Here is a 20994-nt window from a genome sequence, read left to right on the forward strand (position 1 = left end):
GCCTGATCTAAAAGATTTCCTTGGATCTAGGACCATTTCGCCTAGCTTTTAGGTGCTTCCTTCTCCTAAAGTCCTTTGTAAAACTTGGGAAAACCTCACAGAACAGACTTCCAGGAGGTCAGATGGGTTTCCTTGTGCCTTCACACACACATACACACACTTTCTAGCCCACTTAAGGACAAAAGGATGCGTAAGTCTACATAGGGCCAGTGGCGCAATGGATAACGTGTCTGACTACGGATCAGAAGATTGTAGGTTCGACTCCTATCTGGCTCGGAAGGGTTGTAGGTCCCTGTTTGATTATATTCCTGTGGAATTTTTATTTACCTCAGACTTGTTGTAGGTTCAATATTCTCCAGCAGGACTCATCCAGCAGTTGTTCCACGGTAGAGCGCAAGTAATAGGACCACAGCTAGTTAAACGTTTCCCATTTGCTGCTGGACTCTATGTGATGGCCGTCACGTGGTGTGCTGCTTTTGTATTTCAACATGGGTCCCTGATACTCTTAATTGCGAAAAAGCTTGTTGACAAAAGTGTGTGTGCGCGAGGGTCTGTGGACGTAGGCAGGTGTGTGCACTCGAATGCTTACCCATTTACATGTGTGAGAGGAACAAACCAACTCCCTGTGGGCTGCAGGCTTACAACTGGTAGCCCCAGTAGCCAGGCAGAACCACAGGTAAGGAGAGAGAGAAAGTTGGTCCATTATTAGAGAAGGACCATAAGCATCTTGCGCTGCAACCTTCTTCCCTTCTCGCCACGATCGGCCAAGACCTCTCTATTAGGGTAGAGGGTGAACATTTCTTGGACCTCAGAAACTGAGGGATGTAGACCCAATATGTCCTCCAAGCGCCTAGAGACCTGGTGCCCAATCTGGCATGGTGTTTTTCAGCTTACCCGACCAATCCGGTTGCAAGGTGGACTTTAACAATACTGCTAAAAAGGCACTCCCAGACATCCCTGAGGCCTTCATTTGCATAGGCCCTGCCCTTCTCTTTGTCCTGCTTCCCACAAAGCAACACAACACTGCAGCAGTATAGATTTGGGGGTGGTGAAGAATAATGACAGTGAGGCTAAAAAAGAGAAAGAAAAGTCCCAGAAGTCCTGCAGGCTTCCTTGCTAAATGCAGCTGAACATAGAGTGCACCTTCTTTACTGCAAAGCAAATACATTAAAAATGTTGAGGAGAGACTAATTGAAAAATACATATTACGGGGACAGCACTGGGACCTGCTTTATTTTTTCAATTAGTCTTGAAAACAAAAAAGATTTCTCTCCTGAAAGCTGTTAAAAATATGGAACGCTTCACGAATTTGCGTGTCATCCTTGCGCAGGGGCCATGCTAATCTTCTCTGTATCGTTCCAATTTTAGTATATGTGCTGCCGAAGCGAGCACACTTTATTGATGAACTGACAATGTTTATAAACTCTCTAAATCTACAGTCTCTAGACATAGGGTGGCCTGGCAGAGATGCTCAGATGGCCAGTACGCATTCAAATCTGAGCCAATGGTCAAAAATGTATGAAGAGTAGCAATCCATTATTCTTCACTGCATTTGTGGTCCAAGACTAAACACACCGTAAGTATGTAGATTATACCAGGTTTGCAAAGGCTCCTGGTTCGGGCTACAGACAAGGAGCATTGTGACGTCACGCTGCCTGTGGAACAGTGATATTAAAGGTGAAACAGCTGCACAGTAGGTTAGGTGAAGGGCTCTGAGAGTGGAAAGGCAGCATGCTTGGGTCCCTGGACAAGGTGAGCTTATGATAATGTGTCTGAATGTTCACCTGTGTTGTAATATTAAACCCCTTATTGTTGTAAACGCCTACTTACTAAGGAGTTCCCAAGCTCAGCCCCACACAGACCTGGAACTGATTATGTTAATGCAAACTATTTAAGAAACTGAGCCTGATCTAAAAGATTTCCTTGGATCTAGGACCATTTCGCCTAGCTTTTAGGTGCTTCCTTCTCCTAAAGTCCTTTGTAAAACTTGGGAAAACCTCACAGAACAGACTTCCAGGAGGTCAGATGGGTTTCCTTGTGCCTTCACACACACATACACACACTTTCTAGCCCACTTAAGGACAAAAGGATGCGTAAGTCTACATAGGGCCAGTGGCGCAATGGATAACGCGTCTGACTACGGATCAGAAGATTGTAGGTTCGACTCCTATCTGGCTCGGAAGGGTTGTAGGTCCCTGTTTGATTATATTCCTGTGGAATTTTTATTTACCTCAGACTTGTTGTAGGTTCAATATTCTCCAGCAGGACTCATCCAGCAGTTGTTCCACGGTAGAGCGCAAGTAATAGGACCACAGCTAGTTAAACGTTTCCCATTTGCTGCTGGACTCTATGTGATGGCCGTCACGTGGTGTGCTGCTTTTGTATTTCAACATGGGTCCCTGATACTCTTAATTGCGAAAAAGCTTGTTGACAAAAGTGTGTGTGCGCGAGGGTCTGTGGACGTAGGCAGGTGTGTGCACTTGAATGCTTACCCATTTACATGTGTGAGAGGAACAAACCAACTCCCTGTGGGCTGCAGGCTTACAACTGGTAGCCCCAGTAGCCAGGCAGAACCACAGGTAAGGAGAGAGAGAAAGTTGGTCCATTATTAGAGAAGGACCATAAGCATCTTGCACTGCTACCTTCTTCCCCTCTCAGCCACGATCGGCCAAGACCTCTCTATTAGGGTAGAGGGTGAACATTTCTTGGACCTCAGAAACTGAGGGATGTAGACCCAATATGTCCTCCAAGCGCCTAGAGACCTGGTGCCCAATCTGGCATGGTGTTTTTCAGCTTACCCGACCAATCCGGTTGCAAGGTGGACTTTAACAATACTGCTAAAAAGGCACTCCCAGACATCCCTGAGGCCTTCATTTGCATAGGCCCTGCCCTTCTCTTTGTCCTGCTTCCCACAAAGCAACACAACACTGCAGCAGTATAGATTTGGGGGTGGTGAAGAATAATGACAGTGAGGCTAAAAAAGAGAAAGAAAAGTCCCAGAAGTCCTGCAGGCTTCCTTGCTAAATGCAGCTGAACATAGAGCGCACCTTCTTTACTGCAAAGCAAATACATTAAAAATGTTGAGGAGAGACTAATTGAAAAATACATATTACGGGGACAGCACTGGGACCTGCTTTATTTTTTCAATTAGTCTTGAAAACAAAAAAGATTTCTCTCCTAAAAGCTGTTAAAAATATGGAACGCTTCACGAATTTGCGTGTCATCCTTGCGCAGGGGCCATGCTAATCTTCTCTGTATCGTTCCAATTTTAGTATATGTGCTGCCGAAGCGAGCACACTTTATTGATGAACTGACAATGTTTATAAACTCTCTAAATCTACAGTCTCTAGACATAGGGTGGCCTGGCAGAGATGCTCAGATGGCCAGTACGCATTCAAATCTGAGCCAATGGTAAAAAATGTATGAAGAGTAGCAATCCATTATTCTTCACTGCATTTGTGGTCCAAGACTAAACACACCGTAAGTATGTAGATTATACCAGGTTTGCAAAGGCTCCTGGTTCGGGCTACAGACAAGGAGCATTGTGACGTCACGCTGCCTGTGGAACAGTGATATTAAAGGTGAAACAGCTGAACAGTAGGTTAGGTGAAGGGCTCTGAGAGTGGAAAGGCAGCATGCTTGGGTCCCTGGACAAGGTGAGCTTATGATAATGTGTCTGAATGTTCACCTGTGTTGTAATATTAAACCCCTTATTGTTGTAAACGCCTACTTACTAAGGAGTTCCCAAGCTCAGCCCCACACAGACCTGGAACTGATTATGTTAATGCAAACTATTTAAGAAACTGAGCCTGATCTAAAAGATTTCCTTGGATCTAGGACCATTTCGCCTAGCTTTTAGGTGCTTCCTTCTCCTAAAGTCCTTTGTAAAACTTGGGAAAACCTCACAGAACAGACTTCCAGGAGGTCAGATGGATTTCCTTGTGCCTTCACACACACATACACACACTTTCTAGCCCACTTAAGGACAAAAGGATGCGTAAGTCTACATAGGGCCAGTGGCGCAATGGATAACGCGTCTGACTACGGATCAGAAGATTGTAAGTTCAACTCCTATCTGGCTCGGAAGGGTTGTAGGTCCCTGTTTGATTATATTCCTGTGGAATTTTTATTTACCTCAGACTTGTTGTAGGTTCAATATTCTCCAGCAGGACTCATCCAGCAGTTGTTCCACGGTAGAGCGCAAGTAATAGGACCACAGCTAGTTAAACGTTTCCCATTTGCTGCTGGACTCTATGTGATGGCCGTCACGTGGTGTGCTGCTTTTGTATTTCAACATGGGTCCCTGATACTCTTAATTGCAAAAAAGCTTGTTGACAAAAGTGTGTGTGCGCGAGGGTCTGTGGACGTAGGCAGGTGTGTGCACTTGAATGCTTACCCATTTACATGTGTGAGAGGAACAAACCAACTCCCTGTGGGCTGCAGGCTTACAACTGGTAGCCCCAGTAGCCAGGCAGAACCACAGGTAAGGAGAGAGAGAAAGTTGGTCCATTATTAGAGAAGGACCATAAGCATCTTGCACTGCTACCTTCTTCCCCTCTCAGCCACGATCAGCCACGATCGGCCAAGACCTCTCTATTAGGGTAGAGGGTGAACATTTCTTGGACCTCAGAAACTGAGGGATGTAGACCCAATATGTCCTCCAAGCGCCTAGAGACCTGGTGCCCAATCTGGCATGGTGTTTTTCAGCTTACCCGACCAATCCGGTTGCAAGGTGGACTTTAACAATACTGCTAAAAAGGCACTCCCAGACATCCCTGAGGCCTTCATTTGCATAGGCCCTGCCCTTCTCTTTGTCCTGCGTCCCACAAAGCAACACAACACTGCAGCAGTATAGATTTGGGGGTGGTGAAGAATAATGACAGTGAGGCTAAAAAAGAGAAAGAAAAGTCCCAGAAGTCCTGCAGGCTTCCTTGCTAAATGCAGCTGAACATAGAGCGCACCTTCTTACTGCAAAGCAAATACATTAAAAATGTTGAGGAGAGACTAATTGAAAAATACATATTACGGGGACAGCACTGGGACCTGCTTTATTTTTTCAATTAGTCTTGAAAACAAAAAAGATTTCTCTCCTAAAAGCTGTTAAAAATATGGAACGCTTCACGAATTTGCGTGTCATCCGTGCGCAGGGGCCATGCTAATCTTCTCTGTATCGTTCCAATTTTAGTATATGTGCTGCCGAAGCGAGCACACTTTATTGATGAACTGACAATGTTTATAAACTCTCTAAATCTACAGTCTCTAGACATAGGGTGGCCTGGCAGAGATGCTCAGATGGCCAGTACGCATTCAAATCTGAGCCAATGGTCAAAAATGTATGAAGAGTAGCAATCCATTATTCTTCACTGCATTTGTGGTCCAAGACTAAACACACCGTAAGTATGTAGATTATACCAGGTTTGCAAAGGCTCCTGGTTCGGGCTACAGACAAGGAGCATTGTGACGTCACGCTGCCTGTGGAACAGTGATATTAAAGGTGAAACAGCTGCACAGTAGGTTAGGTGAAGGGCTCTGAGAGTGGAAAGGCAGCATGCTTGGGTCCCTGGACAAGGTGAGCTTATGATAATGTGTCTGAATGTTCACCTGTGTTGTAATATTAAACCCCTTATTGTTGTAAACGCCTACTTACTAAGGAGTTCCCAAGCTCAGCCCCACACAGACCTGGAACTGATTATGTTAATGCAAACTATTTAAGAAACTGAGCCTGATCTAAAAGATTTCCTTGGATCTAGGACCATTTCGCCTAGCTTTTAGGTGCTTCCTTCTCCTAAAGTCCTTTGTAAAACTTGGGAAAACCTCACAGAACAGACTTCCAGGAGGTCAGATGGGTTTCCTTGTGCCTTCACACACACATACACACACTTTCTAGCCCACTTAAGGACAAAAGGATGCGTAAGTCTACATAGGGCCAGTGGCGCAATGGATAACGCGTCTGACTACGGATCAGAAGATTGTAGGTTCGACTCCTATCTGGCTCGGAAGGGTTGTAGGTCCCTGTTTGATTATATTCCTGTGGAATTTTTATTTACCTCAGACTTGTTGTAGGTTCAATATTCTCCAGCAGGACTCATCCAGCAGTTGTTCCACGGTAGAGCGCAAGTAATAGGACCACAGCTAGTTAAACGTTTCCCATTTGCTGCTGGACTCTATGTGATGGCCGTCACGTGGTGTGCTGCTTTTGTATTTCAACATGGGTCCCTGATACTCTTAATTGCGAAAAAGCTTGTTGACAAAAGTGTGTGTGCGCGAGGGTCTGTGGACGTAGGCAGGTGTGTGCACTTGAATGCTTACCCATTTACATGTGTGAGAGGAACAAACCAACTCCCTGTGGGCTGCAGGCTTACAACTGGTAGCCCCAGTAGCCAGGCAGAACCACAGGTAAGGAGAGAGAGAAAGTTGGTCCATTATTAGAGAAGGACCATAAGCATCTTGCACTGCTACCTTCTTCCCCTCTCAGCCACGATCAGCCACGATCGGCCAAGACCTCTCTATTAGGGTAGAGGGTGAACATTTCTTGGACCTCAGAAACTGAGGGATGTAGACCCAATATGTCCTCCAAGCGCCTAGACACCTGGTGCCCAATCTGGCATGGTGTTTTTCAGCTTACCCGACCAATCCGGTTGCAAGGTGGACTTTAACAATACTGCTAAAAAGGCACTCCCAGACATCCCTGAGGCCTTCATTTGCATAGGCCCTGCCCTTCTCTTTGTCCTGCTTCCCACAAAGCAACACAACACTGCAGCAGTATAGATTTGGGGGTGGTGAAGAATAATGACAGTGAGGCTAAAAAAGAGAAAGAAAAGTCCCAGAAGTCCTGCAGGCTTCCTTGCTAAATGCAGCTGAACATAGAGCGCACCTTCTTTACTGCAAAGCAAATACATTAAAAATGTTGAGGAGAGACTAATTGAAAAATACATATTACGGGGACAGCACTGGGACCTGCTTTATTTTTTCAATTAGTCTTGAAAACAAAAAAGATTTCTCTCCTGAAAGCTGTTAAAAATATGGAACGCTTCACGAATTTGCGTGTCATCCTTGCGCAGGGGCCATGCTAATCTTCTCTGTATCGTTCCAATTTTAGTATATGTGCTGCCGAAGCGAGCACACTTTATTGATGAACTGACAATGTTTATAAACTCTCTAAATCTACAGTCTCTAGACATAGGGTGGCCTGGCAGAGATGCTCAGATGGCCAGTACGCATTCAAATCTGAGCCAATGGTCAAAAATGTATGAAGAGTAGCAATCCATTATTCTTCACTGCATTTGTGGTCCAAGACTAAACACACCGTAAGTATGTAGATTATACCAGGTTTGCAAAGGCTCCTGGTTCGGGCTACAGACAAGGAGCATTGTGACGTCACGCTGCCTGTGGAACAGTGATATTAAAGGTGAAACAGCTGCACAGTAGGTTAGGTGAAGGGCTCTGAGAGTGGAAAGGCAGCATGCTTGGGTCCCTGGACAAGGTGAGCTTATGATAATGTGTCTGAATGTTCACCTGTGTTGTAATATTAAACCCCTTATTGTTGTAAACGCCTACTTACTAAGGAGTTCCCAAGCTCAGCCCCACACAGACCTGGAACTGATTATGTTAATGCAAACTATTTAAGAAACTGAGCCTGATCTAAAAGATTTCCTTGGATCTAGGACCATTTCGCCTAGCTTTTAGGTGCTTCCTTCTCCTAAAGTCCTTTGTAAAACTTGGGAAAACCTCACAGAACAGACTTCCAGGAGGTCAGATGGGTTTCCTTGTGCCTTCACACACACATACACACACTTTCTAGCCCACTTAAGGACAAAAGGATGCGTAAGTCTACATAGGGCCAGTGGCGCAATGGATAACGTGTCTGACTACGGATCAGAAGATTGTAGGTTCGACTCCTATCTGGCTCGGAAGGGTTGTAGGTCCCTGTTTGATTATATTCCTGTGGAATTTTTATTTACCTCAGACTTGTTGTAGGTTCAATATTCTCCAGCAGGACTCATCCAGCAGTTGTTCCACGGTAGAGCGCAAGTAATAGGACCACAGCTAGTTAAACGTTTCCCATTTGCTGCTGGACTCTATGTGATGGCCGTCACGTGGTGTGCTGCTTTTGTATTTCAACATGGGTCCCTGATACTCTTAATTGCGAAAAAGCTTGTTGACAAAAGTGTGTGTGCGCGAGGGTCTGTGGACGTAGGCAGGTGTGTGCACTCGAATGCTTACCCATTTACATGTGTGAGAGGAACAAACCAACTCCCTGTGGGCTGCAGGCTTACAACTGGTAGCCCCAGTAGCCAGGCAGAACCACAGGTAAGGAGAGAGAGAAAGTTGGTCCATTATTAGAGAAGGACCATAAGCATCTTGCGCTGCAACCTTCTTCCCTTCTCAGCCACGATCGGCCAAGACCTTTCTATTAGGGTAGAGGGTGAACATTTCTTGGACCTCAGAAACTGAGGGATGTAGACCCAATATGTCCTCCAAGCGCCTAGAGACCTGGTGCCCAATCTGGCATGGTGTTTTTCAGCTTACCCGACCAATCCGGTTGCAAGGTGGACTTTAACAATACTGCTAAAAAGGCACTCCCAGACATCCCTGAGGCCTTCATTTGCATAGGCCCTGCCCTTCTCTTTGTCCTGCCTCCCACAAAGCAACACAACACTGCAGCAGTATAGATTTGGGGGTGGTGAAGAATAATGACAGTGAGGCTAAAAAAGAGAAAGAAAAGTCCCAGAAGTCCTGCAGGCTTCCTTGCTAAATGCAGCTGAACATAGAGCGCACCTTCTTTACTGCAAAGCAAATACATTAAAAATGTTGAGGAGAGACTAATTGAAAAATACATATTACTGGGACAGCACTGGGACCTGCTTTATTTTTTCAATTAGTCTTGAAAACAAAAAAGATTTCTCTCCTAAAAGCTGTTAAAAATATGGAACGCTTCACGAATTTGCGTGTCATCCTTGCGCAGGGGCCATGCTAATCTTCTCTGTATCGTTCCAATTTTAGTATATGTGCTGCCGAAGCGAGCACACTTTATTGATGAACTGACAATGTTTATAAACTCTCTAAATCTACAGTCTCTAGACATAGGGTGGCCTGGCAGAGATGCTCAGATGGCCAGTACGCATTCAAATCTGAGCCAATGGTCAAAAATGTATGAAGAGTAGCAATCCATTATTCTTCACTGCATTTGTGGTCCAAGACTAAACACACCGTAAGTATGTAGATTATACCAGGTTTGCAAAGGCTCCTGGTTCGGGCTACAGACAAGGAGCATTGTGACGTCACGCTGCCTGTGGAACAGTGATATTAAAGGTGAAACAGCTGCACAGTAGGTTAGGTGAAGGGCTCTGAGAGTGGAAAGGCAGCATGCTTGGGTCCCTGGACAAGGTGAGCTTATGATAATGTGTCTGAATGTTCACCTGTGTTGTAATATTAAACCCCTTATTGTTGTAAACGCCTACTTACTAAGGAGTTCCCAAGCTCAGCCCCACACAGACCTGGAACTGATTATGTTAATGCAAACTATTTAAGAAACTGAGCCTGATCTAAAAGATTTCCTTGGATCTAGGACCATTTCGCCTAGCTTTTAGGTGCTTCCTTCTCCTAAAGTCCTTTGTAAAACTTGGGAAAACCTCACAGAACAGACTTCCAGGAGGTCAGATGGGTTTCCTTGTGCCTTCACACACACATACACACACTTTCTAGCCCACTTAAGGACAAAAGGATGCGTAAGTCTACATAGGGCCAGTGGCGCAATGGATAACGCGTCTGACTACGGATCAGAAAATTGTAGGTTCGACTCCTATCTGGCTCGGAAGGGTTGTAGGTCCCTGTTTGATTATATTCCTGTGGAATTTTTATTTACCTCAGACTTGTTGTAGGTTCAATATTCTCCAGCAGGACTCATCCAGCAGTTGTTCCACGGTAGAGCACGAGTAATAGGACCACAGCTAGTTAAACGTTTCCCATTTGCTGCTGGACTCTATGTGATGGCCGTCACGTGGTGTGCTGCTTTTGTATTTGAACATGGGTCCCTGATACTCTTAATTGCGAAAAAGCTTGTTGACAAAAGTGTGTGTGCGCGAGGGTCTGTGGACGTAGGCAGGTGTGTGCACTTGAATGCTTACCCATTTACATGTGTGAGAGGAACAAACCAACTCCCTGTGGGCTGCAGGCTTACAACTGGTAGCCCCAGTAGCCAGGCAGAACCACAGGTAAGGAGAGAGAGAAAGTTGGTCCATTATTAGAGAAGGACCATAAGCATCTTGCGCTGCAACCTTCTTCCCTTCTCGCCACGATCGGCCAAGACCTCTCTATTAGGGTAGAGGGTGAACATTTCTTGGACCTCAGAAACTGAGGGATGTAGACCCAATATGTCCTCCAAGCGCCTAGAGACCTGGTGCCCAATCTGGCATGGTGTTTTTCAGCTTACCCGACCAATCCGGTTGCAAGGTGGACTTTAACAATACTGCTAAAAAGGCACTCCCAGACATCCCTGAGGCCTTCATTTGCATAGGCCCTGCCCTTCTCTTTGTCCTGCTTCCCACAAAGCAACACAACACTGCAGCAGTATAGATTTGGGGGTGGTGAAGAATAATGACAGTGAGGCTAAAAAAGAGAAAGAAAAGTCCCAGAAGTCCTGCAGGCTTCCTTGCTAAATGCAGCTGAACATAGAGCGCACCTTCTTTACTGCAAAGCAAATACATTAAAAATGTTGAGGAGAGACTAATTGAAAAATACATATTACGGGGACAGCACTGGGACCTGCTTTATTTTTTCAATTAGTCTTGAAAACAAAAAAGATTTCTCTCCTAAAAGCTGTTAAAAATATGGAACGCTTCACGAATTTGCGTGTCATCCTTGCGCAGGGGCCATGCTAATCTTCTCTGTATCGTTCCAATTTTAGTATATGTGCTGCCGAAGCGAGCACACTTTATTGATGAACTGACAATGTTTATAAACTCTCTAAATCTACAGTCTCTAGACATAGGGTGGCCTGGCAGAGATGCTCAGATGGCCAGTATGCATTCAAATCTGAGCCAATGGTCAAAAATGTATGAAGAGTAGCAATCCATTATTCTTCACTGCATTTGTGGTCCAAGACTAAACACACCGTAAGTATGTAGATTATACCAGGTTTGCAAAGGCTCCTGGTTCGGGCTACAGACAAGGAGCATTGTGACGTCACGCTGCCTGTGGAACAGTGATATTAAAGGTGAAACAGCTGCACAGTAGGTTAGGTGAAGGGCTCTGAGAGTGGAAAGGCAGCATGCTTGGGTCCCTGGACAAGGTGAGCTTATGATAATGTGTCTGAATGTTCACCTGTGTTGTAATATTAAACCCCTTATTGTTGTAAACGCCTACTTACTAAGGAGTTCCCAAGCTCAGCCCCACACAGACCTGGAACTGATTATGTTAATGCAAACTATTTAAGAAACTGAGCCTGATCTAAAAGATTTCCTTGGATCTAGGACCATTTCGCCTAGCTTTTAGGTGCTTCCTTCTCCTAAAGTCCTTTGTAAAACTTGGGAAAACCTCACAGAACAGACTTCCAGGAGGTCAGATGGGTTTCCTTGTGCCTTCACACACACATACACACACTTTCTAGCCCACTTAAGGACAAAAGGATGCGTAAGTCTACATAGGGCCAGTGGCGCAATGGATAACGCGTCTGACTACGGATCAGAAGATTGTAGGTTCGACTCCTATCTGGCTCGGAAGGGTTGTAGGTCCCCGTTTGATTATATTCCTGTGGAATTTTTATTTACCTCAGACTTTTTGTAGGTTCAATATTCTCCAGCAGGACTCATCCAGCAGTTGTTCCACGGTAGAGCGCAAGTAATAGGACCACAGCTAGTTAAACGTTTCCCATTTGCTGCTGGACTCTATGTGATGGCCGTCACGTGGTGTGCTGCTTTTGTATTTCAACATGGGTCCCTGATACTCTTAATTGCGAAAAAGCTTGTTGACAAAAGTGTGTGTGCGCGAGGGTCTGTGGACGTAGGCAGGTGTGTGCACTTGAATGCTTACCCATTTACATGTGTGAGAGGAACAAACCAACTCCCTGTGGGCTGCAGGCTTACAACTGGTAGCCCCAGTAGCCAGGCAGAACCACAGGTAAGGAGAGAGAGAAAGTTGGTCCATTATTAGAGAAGGACCATAAGCATCTTGCACTGCTACCTTCTTCCCCTCTCAGCCACGATCAGCCACGATCGGCCAAGACCTCTCTATTAGGGTAGAGGGTGAACATTTCTTGGACCTCAGAAACTGAGGGATGTAGACCCAATATGTCCTCCAAGCGCCTAGACACCTGGTGCCCAATCTGGCATGGTGTTTTTCAGCTTACCCGACCAATCCGGTTGCAAGGTGGACTTTAACAATACTGCTAAAAAGGCACTCCCAGACATCCCTGAGGCCTTCATTTGCATAGGCCCTGCCCTTCTCTTTGTCCTGCTTCCCACAAAGCAACACAACACTGCAGCAGTATAGATTTGGGGGTGGTGAAGAATAATGACAGTGAGGCTAAAAAAGAGAAAGAAAAGTCCCAGAAGTCCTGCAGGCTTCCTTGCTAAATGCAGCTGAACATAGAGCGCACCTTCTTTACTGCAAAGCAAATACATTAAAAATGTTGAGGAGAGACTAATTGAAAAATACATATTACGGGGACAGCACTGGGACCTGCTTTATTTTTTCAATTAGTCTTGAAAACAAAAAAGATTTCTCTCCTGAAAGCTGTTAAAAATATGGAACGCTTCACGAATTTGCGTGTCATCCTTGCGCAGGGGCCATGCTAATCTTCTCTGTATCGTTCCAATTTTAGTATATGTGCTGCCGAAGCGAGCACACTTTATTGATGAACTGACAATGTTTATAAACTCTCTAAATCTACAGTCTCTAGACATAGGGTGGCCTGGCAGAGATGCTCAGATGGCCAGTACGCATTCAAATCTGAGCCAATGGTAAAAAATGTATGAAGAGTAGCAATCCATTATTCTTCACTGCATTTGTGGTCCAAGACTAAACACACCGTAAGTATGTAGATTATACCAGGTTTGCAAAGGCTCCTGGTTCGGGCTACAGACAAGGAGCATTGTGACGTCACGCTGCCTGTGGAACAGTGATATTAAAGGTGAAACAGCTGCACAGTAGGTTAGGTGAAGGGCTCTGAGAGTGGAAAGGCAGCATGCTTGGGTCCCTGGACAAGGTGAGCTTATGATAATGTGTCTGAATGTTCACCTGTGTTGTAATATTAAACCCCTTATTGTTGTAAACGCCTACTTACTAAGGAGTTCCCAAGCTCAGCCCCACACAGACCTGGAACTGATTATGTTAATGCAAACTATTTAAGAAACTGAGCCTGATCTAAAAGATTTCCTTGGATCTAGGACCATTTCGCCTAGCTTTTAGGTGCTTCCTTCTCCTAAAGTCCTTTGTAAAACTTGGGAAAACCTCACAGAACAGACTTCCAGGAGGTCAGATGGGTTTCCTTGTGCCTTCACACACACATACACACACTTTCTAGCCCACTTAAGGACAAAAGGATGCGTAAGTCTACATAGGGCCAGTGGCGCAATGGATAACGCGTCTGACTACGGATCAGAAGATTGTAGGTTCGACTCCTATCTGGCTCGGAAGGGTTGTAGGTCCCTGTTTGATTATATTCCTGTGGAATTTTTATTTACCTCAGACTTGTTGTAGGTTCAATATTCTCCAGCAGGACTCATCCAGCAGTTGTTCCACGGTAGAGCGCAAGTAATAGGACCACAGCTAGTTAAACGTTTCCCATTTGCTGCTGGACTCTATGTGATGGCCGTCACGTGGTGTGCTGCTTTTGTATTTCAACATGGGTCCCTGATACTCTTAATTGCGAAAAAGCTTGTTGACAAAAGTGTGTGTGCGCGAGGGTCTGTGGACGTAGGCAGGTGTGTGCACTTGAATGCTTACCCATTTACATGTGTGAGAGGAACAAACCAACTCCCTGTGGGCTGCAGGCTTACAACTGGTAGCCCCAGTAGCCAGGCAGAACCACAGGTAAGGAGAGAGAGAAAGTTGGTCCATTATTAGAGAAGGACCATAAGCATCTTGCACTGCTACCTTCTTCCCCTCTCAGCCACGATCAGCCACGATCGGCCAAGACCTCTCTATTAGGGTAGAGGGTGAACATTTCTTGGACCTCAGAAACTGAGGGATGTAGACCCAATATGTCCTCCAAGCGCCTAGACACCTGGTGCCCAATCTGGCATGGTGTTTTTCAGCTTACCCGACCAATCCGGTTGCAAGGTGGACTTTAACAATACTGCTAAAAAGGCACTCCCAGACATCCCTGAGGCCTTCATTTGCATAGGCCCTGCCCTTCTCTTTGTCCTGCTTCCCACAAAGCAACACAACACTGCAGCAGTATAGATTTGGGGGTGGTGAAGAATAATGACAGTGAGGCTAAAAAAGAGAAAGAAAAGTCCCAGAAGTCCTGCAGGCTTCCTTGCTAAATGCAGCTGAACATAGAGCGCACCTTCTTTACTGCAAAGCAAATACATTAAAAATGTTGAGGAGAGACTAATTGAAAAATACATATTACGGGGACAGCACTGGGACCTGCTTTATTTTTTCAATTAGTCTTGAAAACAAAAAAGATTTCTCTCCTGAAAGCTGTTAAAAATATGGAACGCTTCACGAATTTGCGTGTCATCCTTGCGCAGGGGCCATGCTAATCTTCTCTGTATCGTTCCAATTTTAGTATATGTGCTGCCGAAGCGAGCACACTTTATTGATGAACTGACAATGTTTATAAACTCTCTAAATCTACAGTCTCTAGACATAGGGTGGCCTGGCAGAGATGCTCAGATGGCCAGTACGCATTCAAATCTGAGCCAATGGTCAAAAATGTATGAAGAGTAGCAATCCATTATTCTTCACTGCATTTGTGGTCCAAGACTAAACACACCGTAAGTATGTAGATTATACCAGGTTTGCAAAGGCTCCTGGTTCGGGCTACAGACAAGGAGCATTGTGACGTCACGCTGCCTGTGGAACAGTGATATTAAAGGTGAAACAGCTGCACAGTAGGTTAGGTGAAGGGCTCTGAGAGTGGAAAGGCAGCATGCTTGGGTCCCTGGACAAGGTGAGCTTATGATAATGTGTCTGAATGTTCACCTGTGTTGTAATATTAAACCCCTTATTGTTGTAAACGCCTACTTACTAAGGAGTTCCCAAGCTCAGCCCCACACAGACCTGGAACTGATTATGTTAATGCAAACTATTTAAGAAACTGAGCCTGATCTAAAAGATTTCCTTGGATCTAGGACCATTTCGCCTAGCTTTTAGGTGCTTCCTTCTCCTAAAGTCCTTTGTAAAACTTGGGAAAACCTCACAGAACAGACTTCCAGGAGGTCAGATGGGTTTCCTTGTGCCTTCACACACACATACACACACTTTCTAGCCCACTTAAGGACAAAAGGATGCGTAAGTCTACATAGGGCCAGTGGCGCAATGGATAACGTGTCTGACTACGGATCAGAAGATTGTAGGTTCGACTCCTATCTGGCTCGGAAGGGTTGTAGGTCCCTGTTTGATTATATTCCTGTGGAATTTTTATTTACCTCAGACTTGTTGTAGGTTCAATATTCTCCAGCAGGACTCATCCAGCAGTTGTTCCACGGTAGAGCGCAAGTAATAGGACCACAGCTAGTTAAACGTTTCCCATTTGCTGCTGGACTCTATGTGATGGCCGTCACGTGGTGTGCTGCTTTTGTATTTCAACATGGGTCCCTGATACTCTTAATTGCGAAAAAGCTTGTTGACAAAAGTGTGTGTGCGCGAGGGTCTGTGGACGTAGGCAGGTGTGTGCACTCGAATGCTTACCCATTTACATGTGTGAGAGGAACAAACCAACTCCCTGTGGGCTGCAGGCTTACAACTGGTAGCCCCAGTAGCCAGGCAGAACCACAGGTAAGGAGAGAGAGAAAGTTGGTCCATTATTAGAGAAGGACCATAAGCATCTTGCGCTGCAACCTTCTTCCCTTCTCAGCCACGATCGGCCAAGACCTTTCTATTAGGGTAGAGGGTGAACATTTCTTGGACCTCAGAAACTGAGGGATGTAGACCCAATATGTCCTCCAAGCGCCTAGAGACCTGGTGCCCAATCTGGCATGGTGTTTTTCAGCTTACCCGACCAATCCGGTTGCAAGGTGGACTTTAACAATACTGCTAAAAAGGCACTCCCAGACATCCCTGAGGCCTTCATTTGCATAGGCCCTGCCCTTCTCTTTGTCCTGCCTCCCACAAAGCAACACAACACTGCAGCAGTATAGATTTGGGGGTGGTGAAGAATAATGACAGTGAGGCTAAAAAAGAGAAAGAAAAGTCCCAGAAGTCCTGCAGGCTTCCTTGCTAAATGCAGCTGAACATAGAGCGCACCTTCTTTACTGCAAAGCAAATACATTAAAAATGTTGAGGAGAGACTAATTGAAAAATACATATTACTGGGACAGCACTGGGACCTGCTTTATTTTTTCAATTAGTCTTGAAAACAAAAAAGATTTCTCTCCTAAAAGCTGTTAAAAATATGGAACGCTTCACGAATTTGCGTGTCATCCTTGCGCAGGGGCCATGCTAATCTTCTCTGTATCGTTCCAATTTTAGTATATGTGCTGCCGAAGCGAGCACACTTTATTGATGAACTGACAATGTTTATAAACTCTCTAAATCTACAGTCTCTAGACATAGGGTGGCCTGGCAGAGATGCTCAGATGGCCAGTACGCATTCAAATCTGAGCCAATGGTCAAAAATGTATGAAGAGTAGCAATCCATTATTCTTCACTGCATTTGTGGTCCAAGACTAAACACACCGTAAGTATGTAGATTATACCAGGTTTGCAAAGGCTCCTGGTTCGGGCTACAGACAAGGAGCATTGTGACGTCACGCTGCCTGTGGAACAGTGATATTAAAGGTGAAACAGCTGCACAGTAGGTTAGGTGAAGGGCTCTGAGAGTGGAAAGGCAGCATGCTTGGGTCCCTGGACAAGGTGAGCTTATGATAATGTGTCTGAATGTTCACCTGTGTTGTAATATTAAACCCCTTATTGTTGTAAACGCCTACTTACTAAGGAGTTCCCAAGCTCAGCCCCACACAGACCTGGAACTGATTATGTTAATGCAAACTATTTAAGAAACTGAGCCTGATCTAAAAGATTTCCTTGGATCTAGGACCATTTCGCCTAGCTTTTAGGTGCTTCCTTCTCCTAAAGTCCTTTGTAAAACTTGGGAAAACCTCACAGAACAGACTTCCAGGAGGTCAGATGGGTTTCCTTGTGCCTTCACACACACATACACACACTTTCTAGCCCACTTAAGGACAAAAGGATGCGTAAGTCTACATAGGGCCAGTGGCGCAATGGATAACGCGTCTGACTACGGATCAGAAAATTGTAGGTTCGACTCCTATCTGGCTCGGAAGGGTTGTAGGTCCCTGTTTGATTATATTCCTGTGGAATTTTTATTTACCTCAGACTTGTTGTAGGTTCAATATTCTCCAGCAGGACTCATCCAGCAGTTGTTCCACGGTAGAGCACGAGTAATAGGACCACAGCTAGTTAAACGTTTCCCATTTGCTGCTGGACTCTATGTGATGGCCGTCACGTGGTGTGCTGCTTTTGTATTTGAACATGGGTCCCTGATACTCTTAATTGCGAAAAAGCTTGTTGACAAAAGTGTGTGTGCGCGAGGGTCTGTGGACGTAGGCAGGTGTGTGCACTTGAATGCTTACCCATTTACATGTGTGAGAGGAACAAACCAACTCCCTGTGGGCTGCAGGCTTACAACTGGTAGCCCCAGTAGCCAGGCAGAACCACAGGTAAGGAGAGAGAGAAAGTTGGTCCATTATTAGAGAAGGACCATAAGCATCTTGCGCTGCAACCTTCTTCCCTTCTCGCCACGATCGGCCAAGACCTCTCTATTAGGGTAGAGGGTGAACATTTCTTGGACCTCAGAAACTGAGGGATGTAGACCCAATATGTCCTCCAAGCGCCTAGAGACCTGGTGCCCAATCTGGCATGGTGTTTTTCAGCTTACCCGACCAATCCGGTTGCAAGGTGGACTTTAACAATACTGCTAAAAAGGCACTCCCAGACATCCCTGAGGCCTTCATTTGCATAGGCCCTGCCCTTCTCTTTGTCCTGCTTCCCACAAAGCAACACAACACTGCAGCAGTATAGATTTGGGGGTGGTGAAGAATAATGACAGTGAGGCTAAAAAAGAGAAAGAAAAGTCCCAGAAGTCCTGCAGGCTTCCTTGCTAAATGCAGCTGAACATAGAGCGCACCTTCTTTACTGCAAAGCAAATACATTAAAAATGTTGAGGAGAGACTAATTGAAAAATACATATTACGGGGACAGCACTGGGACCTGCTTTATTTTTTCAATTAGTCTTGAAAACAAAAAAGATTTCTCTCCTAAAAGCTGTTAAAAATATGGAACGCTTCACGAATTTGCGTGTCATCCTTGCGCAGGGGCCATGCTAATCTTCTCTGTATCGTTCCAATTTTAGTATATGTGCTGCCGAAGCGAGCACACTTTATTGATGAACTGACAATGTTTATAAACTCTCTAAATCTACAGTCTCTAGACATAGGGTGGCCTGGCAGAGATGCTCAGATGGCCAGTATGCATTCAAATCTGAGCCAATGGTCAAAAATGTATGAAGAGTAGCAATCCATTATTCTTCACTGCATTTGTGGTCCAAGACTAAACACACCGTAAGTATGTAGATTATACCAGGTTTGCAAAGGCTCCTGGTTCGGGCTACAGACAAGGAGCATTGTGACGTCACGCTGCCTGTGGAACAGTGATATTAAAGGTGAAACAGCTGCACAGTAGGTTAGGTGAAGGGCTCTGAGAGTGGAAAGGCAGCATGCTTGGGTCCCTGGACAAGGTGAGCTTATGATAATGTGTCTGAATGTTCACCTGTGTTGTAATATTAAACCCCTTATTGTTGTAAACGCCTACTTACTAAGGAGTTCCCAAGCTCAGCCCCACACAGACCTGGAACTGATTATGTTAATGCAAACTATTTAAGAAACTGAGCCTGATCTAAAAGATTTCCTTGGATCTAGGACCATTTCGCCTAGCTTTTAGGTGCTTCCTTCTCCTAAAGTCCTTTGTAAAACTTGGGAAAACCTCACAGAACAGACTTCCAGGAGGTCAGATGGGTTTCCTTGTGCCTTCACACACACATACACACACTTTCTAGCCCACTTAAGGACAAAAGGATGCGTAAGTCTACATAGGGCCAGTGGCGCAATGGATAACGCGTCTGACTACGGATCAGAAGATTGTAGGTTCGACTCCTATCTGGCTCGGAAGGGTTGTAGGTCCCCGTTTGATTATATTCCTGTGGAATTTTTATTTACCTCAGACTTTTTGTAGGTTCAATATTCTCCAGCAGGACTCATCCAGCAGTTGTTCCACGGTAGAGCGCAAGTAATAGGACCACAGCTAGTTAAACGTTTCCCATTTGCTGCTGGACTCTATGTGATGGCCGTCACGTGGTGTGCTGCTTTTGTATTTCAACATGGGTCCCTGATACTCTTAATTGCGAAAAAGCTTGTTGACAAAAGTGTGTGTGCGCGAGGGTCTGTGGACGTAGGCAGGTGTGTGCACTTGAATGCTTACCCATTTACATGTGTGAGAGGAACAAACCAACTCCCTGTGGGCTGCAGGCTTACAACTGGTAGCCCCAGTAGCCAGGCAGAACCACAGGTAAGGAGAGAGAGAAAGTTGGTCCATTATTAGAGAAGGACCATAAGCATCTTGCACTGCTACCTTCTTCCCCTCTCAGCCACGATCAGCCACGATCGGCCAAGACCTCTCTATTAGGGTAGAGGGTGAACATTTCTTGGACCTCAGAAACTGAGGGATGTAGACCCAATATGTCCTCCAAGCGCCTAGACACCTGGTGCCCAATCTGGCATGGTGTTTTTCAGCTTACCCGACCAATCCGGTTGCAAGGTGGACTTTAACAATACTGCTAAAAAGGCACTCCCAGACATCCCTGAGGCCTTCATTTGCATAGGCCCTGCCCTTCTCTTTGTCCTGCTTCCCACAAAGCAACACAACACTGCAGCAGTATAGATTTGGGGGTGGTGAAGAATAATGACAGTGAGGCTAAAAAAGAGAAAGAAAAGTCCCAGAAGTCCTGCAGGCTTCCTTGCTAAATGCAGCTGAACATAGAGCGCACCTTCTTTACTGCAAAGCAAATACATTAAAAATGTTGAGGAGAGACTAATTGAAAAATACATATTACGGGGACAGCACTGGGACCTGCTTTATTTTTTCAATTAGTCTTGAAAACAAAAAAGATTTCTCTCCTGAAAGCTGTTAAAAATATGGAACGCTTCACGAATTTGCGTGTCATCCTTGCGCAGGGGCCATGCTAATCTTCTCTGTATCGTTCCAATTTTAGTATATGTGCTGCCGAAGCGAGCACACTTTATTGATGAACTGACAATGTTTATAAACTCTCTAAATCTACAGTCTCTAGACATAGGGTGGCCTGGCAGAGATGCTCAGATGGCCAGTACGCATTCAAATCTGAGCCAATGGTAAAAAATGTATGAAGAGTAGCAATCCATTATTCTTCACTGCATTTGTGGTCCAAGACTAAACACACCGTAAGTATGTAGATTATACCAGGTTTGCAAAGGCTCCTGGTTCGGGCTACAGACAAGGAGCATTGTGACGTCACGCTGCCTGTGGAACAGTGATATTAAAGGTGAAACAGCTGCACAGTAGGTTAGGTGAAGGGCTCTGAGAGTGGAAAGGCAGCATGCTTGGGTCCCTGGACAAGGTGAGCTTATGATAATGTGTCTGAATGTTCACCTGTGTTGTAATATTAAACCCCTTATTGTTGTAAACGCCTACTTACTAAGGAGTTCCCAAGCTCAGCCCCACACAGACCTGGAACTGATTATGTTAATGCAAACTATTTAAGAAACTGAGCCT

General features: G+C 45.2%; 16 non-coding genes across 16 annotated transcripts; 5 read left to right on the forward strand and 11 right to left on the reverse strand.

The window, feature by feature from the left end:
- Positions 1 to 1285: 1285 nt before the first annotated feature.
- LOC147667025 (U6 spliceosomal RNA) lies at positions 1286 to 1392 on the reverse strand. The gene has a single exon (XR_015304563.1). It is a non-coding gene; the product is annotated as a U6 spliceosomal RNA (small nuclear RNA).
- A 714-nt stretch (positions 1393 to 2106) lies between these two features.
- On the forward strand, positions 2107 to 2179 carry TRNAR-ACG (transfer RNA arginine (anticodon ACG)). Its single transcript has one exon. It is a non-coding gene; the product is annotated as a tRNA-Arg (tRNA).
- A 1010-nt stretch (positions 2180 to 3189) lies between these two features.
- Positions 3190 to 3296, reverse strand: LOC147667027 (U6 spliceosomal RNA). The gene has a single exon (XR_015304564.1). It is a non-coding gene; the product is annotated as a U6 spliceosomal RNA (small nuclear RNA).
- A 1806-nt stretch (positions 3297 to 5102) lies between these two features.
- On the reverse strand, positions 5103 to 5209 carry LOC147667028 (U6 spliceosomal RNA). The gene has a single exon (XR_015304687.1). It is a non-coding gene; the product is annotated as a U6 spliceosomal RNA (small nuclear RNA).
- Positions 5210 to 5923: 714 nt separating this feature from the next.
- On the forward strand, positions 5924 to 5996 carry TRNAR-ACG (transfer RNA arginine (anticodon ACG)). Its single transcript has one exon. It is a non-coding gene; the product is annotated as a tRNA-Arg (tRNA).
- A 1020-nt stretch (positions 5997 to 7016) lies between these two features.
- Positions 7017 to 7123, reverse strand: LOC147667030 (U6 spliceosomal RNA). The gene has a single exon (XR_015304565.1). It is a non-coding gene; the product is annotated as a U6 spliceosomal RNA (small nuclear RNA).
- Positions 7124 to 8920: 1797 nt separating this feature from the next.
- LOC147667031 (U6 spliceosomal RNA) lies at positions 8921 to 9027 on the reverse strand. Its single transcript, XR_015304566.1, has one exon. It is a non-coding gene; the product is annotated as a U6 spliceosomal RNA (small nuclear RNA).
- Positions 9028 to 10823: 1796 nt separating this feature from the next.
- Positions 10824 to 10930, reverse strand: LOC147667032 (U6 spliceosomal RNA). The gene has a single exon (XR_015304567.1). It is a non-coding gene; the product is annotated as a U6 spliceosomal RNA (small nuclear RNA).
- A 714-nt stretch (positions 10931 to 11644) lies between these two features.
- On the forward strand, positions 11645 to 11717 carry TRNAR-ACG (transfer RNA arginine (anticodon ACG)). Its single transcript has one exon. It is a non-coding gene; the product is annotated as a tRNA-Arg (tRNA).
- Positions 11718 to 12737: 1020 nt separating this feature from the next.
- LOC147667034 (U6 spliceosomal RNA) lies at positions 12738 to 12844 on the reverse strand. The gene has a single exon (XR_015304568.1). It is a non-coding gene; the product is annotated as a U6 spliceosomal RNA (small nuclear RNA).
- A 714-nt stretch (positions 12845 to 13558) lies between these two features.
- TRNAR-ACG (transfer RNA arginine (anticodon ACG)) lies at positions 13559 to 13631 on the forward strand. Its single transcript has one exon. It is a non-coding gene; the product is annotated as a tRNA-Arg (tRNA).
- Positions 13632 to 14651: 1020 nt separating this feature from the next.
- On the reverse strand, positions 14652 to 14758 carry LOC147667036 (U6 spliceosomal RNA). Its single transcript, XR_015304569.1, has one exon. It is a non-coding gene; the product is annotated as a U6 spliceosomal RNA (small nuclear RNA).
- A 1797-nt stretch (positions 14759 to 16555) lies between these two features.
- LOC147667037 (U6 spliceosomal RNA) lies at positions 16556 to 16662 on the reverse strand. The gene has a single exon (XR_015304571.1). It is a non-coding gene; the product is annotated as a U6 spliceosomal RNA (small nuclear RNA).
- Positions 16663 to 18458: 1796 nt separating this feature from the next.
- On the reverse strand, positions 18459 to 18565 carry LOC147667038 (U6 spliceosomal RNA). The gene has a single exon (XR_015304572.1). It is a non-coding gene; the product is annotated as a U6 spliceosomal RNA (small nuclear RNA).
- Positions 18566 to 19279: 714 nt separating this feature from the next.
- Positions 19280 to 19352, forward strand: TRNAR-ACG (transfer RNA arginine (anticodon ACG)). The gene has a single exon. It is a non-coding gene; the product is annotated as a tRNA-Arg (tRNA).
- Positions 19353 to 20372: 1020 nt separating this feature from the next.
- On the reverse strand, positions 20373 to 20479 carry LOC147667040 (U6 spliceosomal RNA). The gene has a single exon (XR_015304573.1). It is a non-coding gene; the product is annotated as a U6 spliceosomal RNA (small nuclear RNA).
- Positions 20480 to 20994: the final 515 nt, after the last annotated feature.

Source organism: Lissotriton vulgaris, unplaced genomic scaffold (assembly GCF_964263255.1).
Source record: "Lissotriton vulgaris unplaced genomic scaffold, aLisVul1.2 SCAFFOLD_2072, whole genome shotgun sequence".
Lineage (NCBI taxonomy): Eukaryota > Metazoa > Chordata > Amphibia > Caudata > Salamandridae > Lissotriton > Lissotriton vulgaris.